Raw genomic sequence first — 15810 nt, forward strand, 5'->3', positions numbered from 1 at the left:
TCTGAAGATAAGTTTTGCATAAATTTTTATAAAAGAAGAGATTTTATATTAAAAAATATAAGTAGAATTTACTATTTTATAAAAAATTTATGCATTTTTTATTTATTCGAGACTTATATCTAATATTATTACCCTCCAACTTGTTTTCTTTGATGGCCTCGATTATTTGTTTTCTTTCATGGAAAGGAAAAGTTCACTCAAAAGAGCAGGTTAGGATTGGATTGAGAAATATTTTCAATCTATTTGATCACATTATTATAATTTTTACAAATTTTTAAATAAAATATAATAAATAATTTAATTTTTTTAAATTATAAAATAATATATAATATTAAAAAATAATATTTTATTCAATTTTTAATTTTCATCTCAATTCACTATCTAAAACTAACTTAAAAGTGTACAAAGTTTTCTTTCAAACTTTTTTTCTAACTTAATAGTTTCAACTTTTAAGTGAGAGAGAAATGGGTATCATGTTAAGTGGGTTTGCCATGTGTTATTTTTTTCAGTATTAACTTCTTAATAAATATTATAGAATTTACTTTATATGAATAAGGAAAATGTTTGGTGTACCAGATTTTACACCAAAAAAAAAAAACAGAGTGGTGCGATTTTCCATCAACGTAAAACTCCAAGTTCAATTAATAATTGGAAGTTGGAAATTACGAATTAGAATATATATAAGAATATATATATATATATATATATATATATATGCTAATGAATTTGAGGTTTATAAACAATTACTTCAAGGACGGCTAATGTATATTTTCATCCTTTTGTCCTTTATGGTGGAAGTCAAGCAAAATATTTTTAATATCTCTTCATCTGTTGTCTTAAAAGTTTATATTAAGATTTAAATATAACAATAATTCATAGTTAAAGCTAAGAGATAAACTTAGAAATTAATTTTAATAGTTTATGGTTGAAGGGATTGAAAAATGGTATGGTTAATGCTGGATTGAGTTTTAAAACCAAATGCTCTTGATATTACCATTGGTGCCTACTTTAATGCACATGTTTACACCAAAACATATAGGTTTAAGTGATTAATATGATTGCTCAGAGCACTACAAACAAGTGCCATGACAGATGCTACTGTTACAGCAGTACTGGAGCTTGATCATGACAAGACCTGCTACTTTTATTTTAATGGGTCGGAAAGATAAATCCACTCATTAAATATATCACTTGCTGTTCATAATATAATGAATGAGTGTAATCATAACAGCCCAAAACCAAAGAGTTGCTGCCAAGTGTCTGCCTAATACCTTGGGTCGGACTCGGAGAGACTTTTACTTTATCTTGGCCGGTGACAGGATATTATTATTATTATTATTTATTATTGTTATTATTATTATTTATTCCAATTTTTAAAATATAAACTTACCAACTAACCTCTCTTGATTTTAAAATACATTTTATGTTAAATCAGATCTAACGTCTCACTTTAAATCATATAATTATGTAAGAGCATTCTTAATAGTTTATGTATCTTATTTTTTAAAAAATATCATTAAAATTCATTTTTTTTATTTTACATATTAATTTTTACAATATATCATACATCAATTTATCTATTTTTTCTTTATATTATATTATTTAATAGTTTGTTGAAAAAAAATATAAAGAGAGAGAAACTATTATGAGAGATAAAGTATATGAAAAGATAATAAATAAATAAAATATTTTTATATTTGTGAACAATTCACTCTATATTTAACTGAACACTATAATAAAATGTAAAATACATTTGAAAATAAAGGATCTGTTGGAGATAATTTTAAGCTACTTTTCTTTAAATTTTACATAAAAATAAGTTTTACAAAAATCAATTGTGAGTACTCTAAGTTTGTTTTTGTAGGATCTACATAGATATAGCACTTCTTCTTTTTTTCTCTTAGAAAAGTATTATTTTGCTCATTCAACTTGTCTTCTCATTTTGACATTTTATATATATTAATTTTTTTCTTTACTTAATATTTTTTTTTTGCATGGCTTTACTTAATAGTCACTTCCTTTACTTAATAGTTAAAAAAGTGATTATTAAGTTATTAATATTTTTTTAAAATTTTTTGAAGATGTTTTAAAATGATAAAAAAATGTGAAAGAAATTTTTAAAAAAAAATTAAAAATGGATTTTGGCCTAGCGGTAAGTTGCAGCAGGCTACTCTAAGCGACAAAGTAGCACCGCTCTTTTCTATTAAGCATATTTTGCTTCTATTCAAATTTTAAAATTAAGAGGGAGAAAGAATATACACATGAAATAAGTTTTACAACATTTATAATTATCCAAATGAGTTTTTAAGATAGTATTAAATGTCCAAATAGAACCTATTTTATATTTGTTTCTACTGTAAATCTTAGAAGGTTACTGCTAAAGTGCTGCCCAGTAGTGAGTGCTAAGTGTATCCCTAGGCTAAATCTCACTTTTTTATTTTATTATTTTTTTCACATTTTTAAACATCTTTAGGAATTTTTAAAAAATAAAAAAATATCAATATACTAATAGTTACTTCCTTAATATATGAGTTGTCAAAATAAAAACACAAAATAAGGGATGAATAATGCTAGAGCCACCATTGGGGGCTCCTGCTGGGCTCTAGCATGTGTTTTTTTAATTCTTTTTTATATAAATTCTTTTAACAATTTTAAATATTTTTAAATAAAAAAATCACAACATCATTAAAAATACTTTCTTAATCATAAAGTAAAATAAAAAATATTAAAAAAGTTATTTTATTTTGTGATTAATGAAATATTTTTTAATATTTTTTTTACTTTTATTTTATTTTTTTAAAATATTTAAACGTATTAAAAAAATTTATATAAAAAATAACTTAAAAAATATATAAAAAAAAAACACATGTTAAAACCAACTAAAACTCCAAACGATGGCTCTAGCATTTTCCATAAGGTATATAGTATCATTTTACAAGAAAGATTTGCATCTGGTCTTAGTCCATTAAAAGCCACAGCCCGTAATCATATAGCCCGATAAATAAACGAACCGTGTGGTCCAATTTTTTTGCACCGATTAAAGATTAGGCAAACAATATTTTACTCCCTTTTTTTTTTCTCTTTTGCAGGGCCCTACTACTACTGAAATGTAAAAAATCTATGAGAAAATCTCTGTTTTCTTTATACAAATTTACTGGCAAGAACAGAAAAAAAAAAATTAGCTATTTATGATAATTTAGTACAGAATTCTCTAATTTCGTAATTCTAAAAGAATTGATAATTTAGGATGCATCGGAGGTAACTTTTTATACTGAGGGTATACTTTGAAAAAAAACAATAAAAAGCTCGGACAGTTGGAGTGCAAAATATATCATTGTAATTTCAAATATATCTGAATATCGTCATAGTAATACGAGTTATTCTATTATTAAGTCGGTGTGTAGAATATATCATCCATATTACTTAAATGATAAAATTTGATTTGTAAAATCTATCTTTTAAATCAAATTATGTCATGTAAGTATTTTATTATACATGCTCTATACCCTGATTTGCAAATAACATTTTTCTACATATATATATATAATATCCAATAACTATCTAGTATATAGGTTGAAAGATAAATATTAGATACGATCATAAAATGTGCAATCGTTGCGGACTCTTATTGAAAAAAAATGGATAAATATGAGACTCAGTTGGACTCCACTTTTTTTTTAAAATGTAGTGCGCAGCGCTCTCATACTTTATGATTATATCTAGCATTACTCTTGATCCATTATACTCATTAAAGTCGCCAATTACTCAATCCTAATTAATGGTGTACTATGGGGAAGTATGTTTACAAAGCTACAACTGAGTGATTTAGAGTTGGTGGCATTGACTATGAGAAAAATATGGTTGAAAAGAAACAGTTATATTTTTTAGAATAAAAATTTACAAGCACCAATACAGTTATGCAACAAGCAGTAAAGAATCTAGAATTCTATAAGCAAGTTTAGAAAGATTTGTTACTTTACAGTATAGGGATGAAAGTAATATGAGAGCAGAAAGTTCGACAGATAACTCCGTAATGGAATGTGGTGAAGTAAATTAGGATGCTAGCTTTGACTCTAAGAACAAAAGGATGGGGAAGGTATAATCATTCGAGCTTGGGAATGGGAGGTTTTGGTTTCATTGTGGAAGCGCATACACTTTGTAAATCACGCAGTTATAGCATAATTTTGAACTTTTCTAGGGTGATTTTAGAAGGAGATGCAAAGAATGTTATACAAGCCATCAGAAGTAAAGAAGAGAGTTGGCGTTTTGGACAGCTAGTAGAAGATGCCAAGACTATTTTTAAAAGAAAAACCTGCATGGACGATTCAACACATATATGGAGATGAAAATTGTGCAGCACATCAATTACCAAAATTAGCCATTGATTACAATGAGGAACATATATGGATGGAAGACAATCCAAGAGAAATTTGTAATATAGTGGCACTAGAGAAACTCTATAACGATTGATTCTAATAATAAAATGCTTAGTTTGGTTTGTTTCAAAAAATAAAATAAAAGTAGTGTGAGGGGATTTTCCCCTTAAGCCACGAACCCGGCCCACTAGAAGAATTCTCTGTGCATGACTTGTAGGAGGGATGGTGTTATAGGGGATGAGACTCGTCAATTTGGAACCTCTCGAGTAGTGTCTAGTTCTCGAGTGTCTGCCCGCACAGCAGGCGTGATATACGGAGAACCATTGATCTTCTGACAAAGAAGACATGAACGGACTAAAGGGAAGGCAGACTAAGAGGAGAAGATTGGAAAACCACACCGTATTAATGGCTCCTCCACCCGGACAAACACGCCACATTAATGACGCAGTCATAGAGCCACGCTACATTAATAATGTCGTCGCAGAGCCACGCCTCATTTAAAGCCTCTGACAAGAGGATCAATACAGGGAACCCGGACTTCATGAAAGTAGGCGTGATCTACACTTCAGACCTTTAGTATAAATAACTGATCCTAGGTACAGGGATACTCTCTCTTATTCCTAAACTCTCTTACTTATTTATAACACTCCAAGAATATGCACTAACTTAGGCATCGGAGGTTACTCGGCTCCGAGACTGCCCTCGCAAAGTCACAGTATTTTCTACCTTGTGCAGGGCTCGTTTTCGAAGACCTGAATTGTCGGAACTTAATCCAAAGATGTGTGAAATACGATATTAACAAGTAAATTATGAGTATAGTTTGTAGCATTACTCAATATTAATATTAGATTGGCATGAGATACTCCATTATAGAGATTTCATATGATGTAAACAGACTTACTGAATTTACCCTCCTCAACCAACTTATATATTGCTTTATAATTTTCAACGTCAGCAAGTACTCACTACAAGAAATAAGGCTTTTTTAGGCCAAATATTTTTCCTTCATTTAAAAAGCACCAAATGAAAAGAAAAATATTTGGGGTTTAAGAAACGTCAAGTGTATGCATATCATAACTAATGTGAAAGACTCGGTCTCTCTTATAATTCTTTATTTTCTGCATGAAATATAATTACACCTGTTTATATTTTAAACTTCTAGAATACCTCTTCTTTGAACAATGTTCTTTAATAATCTTAAAAATAAGACTAATTACATGACTTCGGCCATTATTTTTTATTTCCTTCTTGGCCGTTGACTACATTTTTTTTTTCTTTCAGATTCTTACATCAATGTGGAGGGTTGTATGTATAATTACTCATGTGGAGGAGAGACCTAATAACAGTGTCAATGCCACTCATGAACAAGTTATAAAATTCATTGAAAATACTTTATACATATAATAAAATGGTGAATGGAATCTTATATTATCGAAGAGAGAAAAGTTCTTCTTTTTATATATTTTTTTATAAACATTAATCAATATTATATTTAGAATTAATTATTAATATTTTGTTATCGTACCTCAGGCTTGGATTTTATTAGAATTTTTTAGTAAAATCAAAATCCAGGAGAAGCCTATATGTATATGTGTGTGTATATATAAATATATATATATATATATATGCAGCGTTTCTAGCCATTCAAGAAGCGACGATCGTAAATTTGGCCAAAATTGTCATACAAGCTGGCGACTCAACGGTCGCCCGGGCTACTGTTTCTATCCAAAGTCCAAAAATATCAGAGGACTGGACAATCATCAACGACACATCTACCTTCATAGAGACTATTAATGGTACTTAGCAAGTCCAAAATATTAATCAATTTTGTTAATGCCAAAAATTACACAACAAACCAGAAAGGAAGAAAGAGTCATCCCCGACCCATATTGGTGATTCGGGTTTCGATACGATACTCTTCACGTTCATCCATGAAATAAATAATAAATAAGCAAATAAAAATAAATAAAGGGAGATACAGAAATTTACGTGGTTCAACATAAAAGCCTACGTCCACGGATTGTTGGGTGCAAAATCCGCTATATCAGGTGATGATTTTACAATGTCTCGTAGCATCACATATCGTTCAATACAATAAGAGAATTTAGTCTCAGGAGAGTCTCTCTAGAGAATTGGTGGAGAGTGCATAGAGTGAGCCTATTAGATTTGTGGAGGAGCTACTCCTTATATAGAAGTTATTTCTTTGGAGTGATAGAGCTCAATTTACCTTGTGAAACTTTTTTCTTTTAGGAGTCTAAATCTTGTGAAACATTTTCCTCTTAGGAGTCTGAGCTAACTTTTTTGTCTTTTCTCTTTCCTGCCTTATCTTTTTCCTGTCTTATCTATTGGTTTTATCTCTTGGCTTAGTGATAGGTTTCCAAAGGGTTTGACCCAGTCAATTTAGTCCCTAATAGATGCCCTTGATTCTTAAGATCAACTTGTTTATCAAAAAGGCCTTGAGAATCATCAAGTCAGTCGTGATGAATGTAACCTGCAGAAAAAGAAATTTTGATAGATGGTTCATAGTTTTTCAATGTTATACAATGGAGATCTCCATGAGTGGTCCTTAAGAAAAAATTGTAAATTTTGTAGTAAAGGCCTTTGAGGATGGACATTTGTGAAGTTTGTTTGTAAAAATGTTTGCGTAGTAATTGTATGTGAATGTTTATCATTAGTAAAGTGCGTATATTTCCGTGCTCGATGATCGTTTTTGGTGGCCTCAGTGGATTTTGCCCCGTGTTATATTTTTTGTTGGTATTTTTCCGTTTTGATGTGGATGTAAGAGTTTGTTTGTAGTAACATGCGCTTAAGTTGTTTGGGCGCTCGTCGATCCCCTTAGATCCATCTTATGCGGCTGTTGAGCCGCTCGTTCCCGAAGGTAACCCGCTGGCGACGGTTGTGGCAAGTGGAAACACTCGGATGTAGGTGTTAACGGGAGATCACCTCGACCATTTTACTTTTAAATTTGAGGTTAGTGGGAAATCTCCCGACCACGTCGCCTTTGGAGAGAAGGAGTTAACGAAAGATTACATCGACTGTTTTACCTTATAAGTATGAGGCTAGTGGGAGATCACCTTGACTATGTCACCTTTGGCGAGAAGGAGTTAATGGAAGATTATCTCGACCGTTTTACCTTGTAAATATGAGGTTAGTGGGAGATCACCTCGACCACGTAACATTTGGCGAGAAGGAGTTAACGGGAGATCATCTCGATCGTTTTACCTTATAAGTATGAGGCTAGTGGGAGATTATCTCGACCATGTCACCTTTGGTGAAAAGGAGTTAACGGGAGATCATCTTGACCGTTTTCCCTTGAAAGTATGAGATTAGTTGGAGATCACCTCGACCACGTCACATTTGGCAAGAAGGAGTTAACGGGATATTACCTCGACCGTTTTACCTTCTAAATATGAGGCTAATCGGCCATGATTGTGCCTGAATCAGAGTTGGGGCCGAGAACCCAGCATTGTGTACCTGGAACAAACAAAAAATCCAGCAACCCAGAGAGGTACTGGCTCCAGTATTCTCGTCTATAATTTCACACAAATTAGAAGGAAATATCAGACCAGACCAAACAGTAAACATAATTGATAAGAGAGCCTCCAAACTACTAGTTCTCTCCTCTCTCTTTCTCTCTATGTTAAGAGAGAGAGAGAGAGAGAGAGAGAGAGAAAGTTTTCCTTTTCTATAGAACAGGAACGAGATGATTAATTAATTTACAAAGGAGAGTTTTAAAAGTTGAGAAAATCGTGTTACGTCCACATGAAAAGCATCCTTCAGAATATATACATACACCAAAATTAACAAAATAAAAGAAAAATAATAGATTAGTACATAAAATTCTTATATGTTATTATTATTATTTTATGGAGATGATCTCATGAGTTAAAGAACCTGGACTTTTGTAAATATTGTGATTTGCATGTATTTGTGTAATAGTTGATGTATGAAAATCATGTTGAAGTCTGCAAAGAATCCCACAGAGATATAGATATATAGATATATATTATATATCTGATATATATATATTTTGCAGTGTTAGGATGTAAACAACAAGAAAAATAACAAAATTGAAGAAATCTTATCTGATGTTTCGATGACGATCTTGTGAGTGTAGAATTCACATCATGAAAGGGTGTGGCGGGCAGCATATAATAAATATATATTTGTTTATTTTTTGGAGATGATCTCACTAACCAAGGAATCTAAACTTTTGTAGATGATCCTGTGAGTCGGAGAATATCCTTCTCCCAATTTCGGTATAGAGAAAAAGTTGATCCCACAGATGGTGCCAACTGTTAATGTCAAAAATTGCCCAACAGACCGAAAAGGAAGAAAGTATCATCCCCTACCCACGTTGGTGATTCCGGTTTTGATACGATGTTCTTTGTGTTCATCTATCAAATAAATAATAAATAAACAAATATAAATAAATAAAGGGAGACACATAAATTTATATCGTTCAGCATAAAAGCCTACGTCCACGAGTTGTTGGGGGCAAAATCCACTATATCAGGTTATGATTTTACAATGTCGCGTAACCTCACATATTATTCAATACAATGAGAATTTAGTCTCAGGAGAGTCCCTCTAGAAAATTGATGGAGAGTGCATGGAGTGAGCCTGTTAGATTTGTGGAGGAGTTGCTCCTTATATAAAGGTTATTTCCTTAGAGTGATAGTACTCGATTTACCTTGTGAAGCCTTTTTCTTTTAGGAGTCTAAATCTTGTGAAACATTTTCCTTTTAGGAGTTTGAATCAACTTTTTCGTTTTATCTATTTCCTGTCTTATCTCTTGGCTGAGTGATAGGTTTCTAAAGGGTTTGACCCAGTCAATTTAGTTCCTAGCAAATTTTAAAATCAATTGGTGCACTATGTTATGCAATCAGCAGCTATACGAAATCAATACATTTTTTTCTCTAAGTTAATAACAAACCCTTGTTAAGTTCAGTCTTTTCTTCTCAATATTTGGTAAGGAAAAATAATTTATACAGTTTTAGAATATGTAAATCTCACGCACTCTTTTTGAAAAAAATAAGAAAAATATGAGACTCATATAAAAAAATATATTTTCCATGATCTACTCCACTATTTAAAAAAAAAAAATACACAAAACTTGTACATCCTCTAACTATATCTATATGTAACTTTTACATTTTGGCATGGTTCCACTAGTTAGTAATATAACCATGTGATACTCTAATATTATCTGCCGTGCTTAGAGAAAAATAAAAAATAAAAATGAAGAGAATGTCCTGTGATATTGTCATGTGCTGTGTTTCGCGTGCAAGTCCCATGTGTTTTACGGCCAACCACCGATAACCCTATCATACACTTTCAATGACCGCATAGTTGAAATTAAATAGTAATTTCGTAGTCTTAATTTTGAATTCGAACGTATTTGTATAACGTACCCATGTGTGTTTGAGCACTTCGAGGGATCGATACTCGTGGTTTTACAAAATTATAATATAAATATATATATATATATATATATTTATATATGATCCAACTACAATGATGCGACCATATATATGATCTCTTGGCCTAAGTTCTCGATCGGGCAATGAATATCAGCAATACTTGTATAGATTATGTTGGGAATAACCATTTTAATTTTAGGTGAAATTTGGATAGAAAGTTGAAATGAAAGTTGAAAGTTGAATAAAATATTATTATAATATTATTTTTTAATATTATTATTATTTTGAGATTTGAAAAAATTGAATTGTTTATTATATATTATATAGAAATTTAAAAAAATTATAATAATTAGATTAGATGAGAAGATATGAGTTGAGATCAACTTTCAATCAAAACCAACCGGAACCTAATTTTTGAAGATATATGGTAAGTTCTTAGCGCCCAACTATCCTCATTAACACGTTAAAGATGTACGTATTCATAAGTTGAAAGCTTGTTAGGATTAACCCATGCACCGAAAAAAAGAAAGGGCTATAGCAATAATATATAATATGTACACTACTTGTTGCATTCACAATTAAAGAATTAATACAAAATTGTTCTAATCAGAATTAGATATTTAACTGGTTTGGATAGTGAGATGAGATGAGATGAGATGAAATGATTTTAGGTCTCGTTTGTTTTCATAATCATTCTCAACTCAACTCATCTCATCTAATCATTACAGTTTTCTCAAATTTTCATACAAAATAAAATAAACAATTCAACTTTTTCAAATTTTAAAATAAAAATAATATTAAAAATATATATTTTAATAATATTTTATTCTAATTTTAACTTTCATCTCATCTGAGAAAACAGACGAGGTCCGATAAAAGTTGAAAGTTGAATAAAATATTGTTATAATGTTATTTTTTAATATTATTATTGTTTTGAGATTTAAAAATTTTGAATTGAGATTTGAAAAATAGAATTATTTATTATATTTTATATAAGAATTTTAAAAAAATATAATAATAAGATAAGATAAAACACTCTTTAAATTCAAAAGAATCCTAAATCTGTCTATACGTGGTAATATTGTATTTTATTCGTACACGAGTGCTTGCATCGTTCTGTCTAGCTTATAAATGTTAAATAGAGGTCCTTGCTAGCTATACATAAAATCAACCAGAATTCGCACTTGTTTTTGTTCGCTCTTAAGTTTTTTACCTTAATATATATTAATATTATAGCACGCACGCATGCATGCATACACTTGAATTTTCAACTTTTTGGAATGGTCAAATAAGAACAACAACGTAATTACGTAATATAATGGTACTAGCTAGCTAGCTAGCCATGCGGCTTCGGCCGGCGCCATTAAAATGCCTTTTAAGCCTTTGGAAGGTTCTTCATGCGACCATGCACGAATTAAAAAGATTATCTTTTATGTTTTTACTTACAATTTGACGGATTTAAGTGAGAGAAATGACACCTAAGGCTAAGATGAGATAACTCGTACAATATTTATCTAATTGTACGTTTGTGTGAGTTTTTTAAATAGCATTAAATATTTAATAAATATTTAATTTTTTGTTGAATTAATTTTATTTATCTGTCTATATTAATAAAAATCTTAAATTTGCGAATATGGATTTAGATATTGATATTGAACTTGATCCGATCTCAAGTACAGAAGGGATAGATATATGTTGATCTATATATTATAAAAAAACTGTTAATTATTTATGGCAAGTTATTTTTTGTTAAAATGATTATTTTTTATTAAAATAAATATATTTTTATTATAAATAATAATTTTTATTATAAATAACTCGTCGTAAAAATTTATTTTCCTGCAGTGATATTGGAAGTTTCTGGCTATATATAGCTGGGTCCTCGTTCCCCCATATATACCAATGTAGACCAGAAGGGCGATAGCTTGAGGTCGCAGCTAGCCAGAGTTTGAAAATTCAAAAAATTTACTCAACCTCTTACTATTCATACAACCTCCACACTCTATATTATTTTTAATTTTTATTATTTTTTTCTTTTATTAAATATTTATTATATAAATAATGAATAAAAAATTTAAAATAATTTAAAAAGAATAAACTCAAAAAAAAATTTTAAAAAAATATTAAAAATTTAAAAAATTTTAAAAAGTGTGGAGTGTGGTGGAGATTGTGTAGCAAAGCTCTTAAAAATTAGGATAACGAATTTAGGCAGATAGAGATGATGCATGGATATGCAAAAGTCAATATGATACAGATGGATGATAAAGAAAGAAAGAGTAAGGAATTCCATCGTTTGTGATGGCACGATAAATGCATGCAGCAGGGACTAGTACGTTTCCTTCATTTCAGGCCGCCACCTAAATATATATATTTATATATATATTCTCTCTTCTAGTCCAAGAAAACAAAAGCGGTTGATTGTGATGTTGCAAATATCCGATTCGTATTCAGACTATATTTTTAGCAAACACAATAATTTAGCTCATGTGGCAACGAAACAAACAGTGCATGCATAAGATCATCATGTGGTAATCCATATATATCATTCCTTTCTAAATTGGTCGTAGTTGTAATTATTTTTTGTTTCTCCCGTTACAATAGAAGTGACTTTTCCTGATGATTATTTTTGCTGGAAAATGTCTTATAAGGGTACGTTTGGATATTGAAGTGAGTTAAGTTGAGTTGAGTTGAGTTGAGTTGAATTGAGATAATAAAATATTATTAGAATATTATTTATTATTATTATTATTATTATTTTGAGATTTGAAAAAGTTGAATTATTTATTATATTTTGTATTGAAATTTAAAAAAGTTATAGTGATGAGTTGAGATGAGTCGAGAGTAATTTTAATTCCAAACGAAGCCTAAATCATCCTTCATATATTTTTCCAACGATTTACACCTCATTGCATGTTTGTCGATATTATTTCTCCACTTTTGATCTATCCCAATAGAAATAAAAAATTGCTGCTAAAAAGGTATCTTTACCGGAAATTTTATTTGTTGTAAATAGTACAAAATATCGTCGCAGTTATGATCTATGATTCAGTTCATAATCGTTGAGAAATACTAATTCCAGCAATTTTTTTCAGTCACCAAAAAGACTAAAATTGCCTCAAAGCCACCTTTCCAGCATTTTCAAAACATCGGTGCAACTAACTAATCTTCTTGAAAACTCAATTGCGGTGATTATAAAATCACCGTAAATGTATATTTCCCAGCGATTCTAGAATCACTGCAATTGGGTTTTCGATTTTGAATATGCAGATGCAACGAATGGAAAATCGCTACTTTTGATCCATTCCCAGTGATTTAAGAATCGCCGCAAAATTATTTTTAGTTTTGTGAACTCAGTTGCAGTTATTCTTAAATCGCTGGGAAATATACATTGCCAGCAATTTTATAATCTCCGTAATTGAATTTTCGGTTTTGAATATCCAATTGCGGCGATTAGGGTGCGTTTGGAACTAAAACTCCTCTCAACTCATCTCAACTCATCATTACAATTTTTTTAAATTCCAACATAAAATATAATAAACAATTCAACTTTTTCAAATTCCAAAATAATAATAATAATAATAAATAATATTCTAATAATATTTTATTATCTCAACTCAACTCAACTCAACTCATTTCAACATCCAAACGCAACCTGAAAGTCGCTGCTTTTGATCCATTACTAGCGATTTAAAAATCGCTGCAACTACTAATTCAGATTTTTAAAGCGCTTTCCTGTCACTCATTTTTCACCGGTAGTGAATTAAATTGCTGAAAAAAGCTAATTAATTAAGATTGTTAACCCAATGTTCTTACTAGACCTCGTTTTTTGTTGTTCCTAAAGTCAACATATTAACAACTTTTCCTTCATTTATTCAAATTGAACACTGACTCACATGATCAACTAATCTATCAACAAATATGGCTGAGACCATTAAAACCAATTCAATAATTTCTTCAAGCGTCAATTCATCCAAATTCATATGTATTTATACATTGGGGTGGTGCATTATACTCATATCAAGTACAAACTGAGCTACTAATTAAATAATAGATAAACATCATTGTTATAACAGATTTGAGAACTCTAGTATCACTAAAATAACTGCTACCAAGTTCTACAACTCTATTTAAGTAAGACTTTTCATCGGCATTGGCACTTACAGTCCTACATATCACCTTTAATCGAGAAATGTGGCAAACACGAAAATATATATCTCACGTTACTGTAGCTCAACCCAAGTTTCAATGGCCATATCACTATGTTGATGCTCATGCACTATGTATATTAAGAATAATTTTATTTGAAAATCTTTACACTATACACTATTCACGTGACATAATTTGATTTTTAAGATAAATTTTAAGATAATGTGTACATAATAGTGTAAAAGCTTTCAAATAACACTACTCGTCTACCAATTATTAGATTAACTTAAAAAGAAAAATAAAGACTCGATTGCATATAAGTGCATTATGTCATGCACGTATATATAATTACCAAGTTTTTATTTTTAAAAAAAAAACACTAATTCCATGTTTTTTATTTTTTATTTTTTATTTTTATACAACAGTACTCCATAGTTCCCATTTTAATATTGGATGTTAGAGGGAGTTATTAATTAAAATGTTAAATATGTCCATAATCTTTTTTCCCCTAATTATTTATTTTCTGCTTATCGATTTTGGAAAATTGTCCAAGAACAAATATCGTTCAAAACAATAAATATTTGGGAACTTGTATATAGTTTTACGTGTATATTAATATAGTTGATGGAAACATTTGCCTAACACAAAGTGGGAAATCACATTTAAATTAAGGTTTGTTTGGATCATTATAACTTTCTCAAATCTTCACACAAAATATAATAAATAATAATAATAATATAATAATATTTTATTAAATTCATCTAAAATTATTTTATATCATTTCATTCTAATCTCCCCCTTAGCCTATCTACTTATCATATCCCACAAATTGTTGAGTTACCAACCAATCAAGCATGGTTAAACCTAGTTGCATGTTTTTCAAACTTATGATGGGACATATGCTTCATCTACGTGGCAATTATAATGTCTCATGATCTCGTTCTCTCTTTTATTTTAATCCTGTTAAAAGTGTTTTCAAGTCAAGGAGGATTCTTTTAGATTTATTAAACCTAGTTGGGATTTTTATTTTTATTTTTTTAGTTTATGATATGACATATGCCTCACGCATGGGGTGATTATGGCGTCTTTTATTTTCATAAATTATCTCATTTAATTTAATTTAATTTAATTATTATAATTTTTTTTAATTTATTATAAAATAAAATAAAAAATTCAATTTTTTAAATTTTAAAATAAAAATTATATTATAATATTATTTTATTCAACTTTTAATTTTCATCCGATCTCTTAAGAAGCATATATCTCACAATATCTCATCCCCTCTTTTTATTTTAAATTAGTTGATATGTTACTAACCGATTAAGGAGAATTCCTTTAGATTTGTTAAAACTAGATGGATATCTTGAAAAAAAAAAAAAACACAAAGAAAAGCTAAAAAAAGTATTACAGTACAAATATCTCGGCGTATATAGCAATTAATCGAACAACTCAACATTAAATAACTAGATCTCTCGATCCGTAATTATATGCATATGGTCAATGAAAATAGGTCATAATAAATAGAGTAATGTTATTTGAAGGTATTTACACCCACATACACTATATATATCGCATAATTTGATATGTAATATTTAAATTTTAATTTTTTTTTAATCAAATTATGTCTTGTAAATAATATGTGATGTTAAGAGTTAAGATATTCAAATAGAATTATTCATTAACTAAAAAGTACTTTCCCAAATTAAAATATTCTTAATATTTTTATTAACATTTAGGTACGATAAAGAGTTGGGACTAATTTTTTTGTGTTTTTCTAATAAAAAATAGCATTTTTAGAGATTGTTTAGAAATAGATCACATCTCAAAATCCTCATATCATCTCCTTCCCAAACATAATTTAAATA

This window comes from Juglans regia, chromosome 12 (assembly GCF_001411555.2).
Source record: "Juglans regia cultivar Chandler chromosome 12, Walnut 2.0, whole genome shotgun sequence".
In the NCBI taxonomy this organism is placed as follows: domain Eukaryota; kingdom Viridiplantae; phylum Streptophyta; class Magnoliopsida; order Fagales; family Juglandaceae; genus Juglans; species Juglans regia.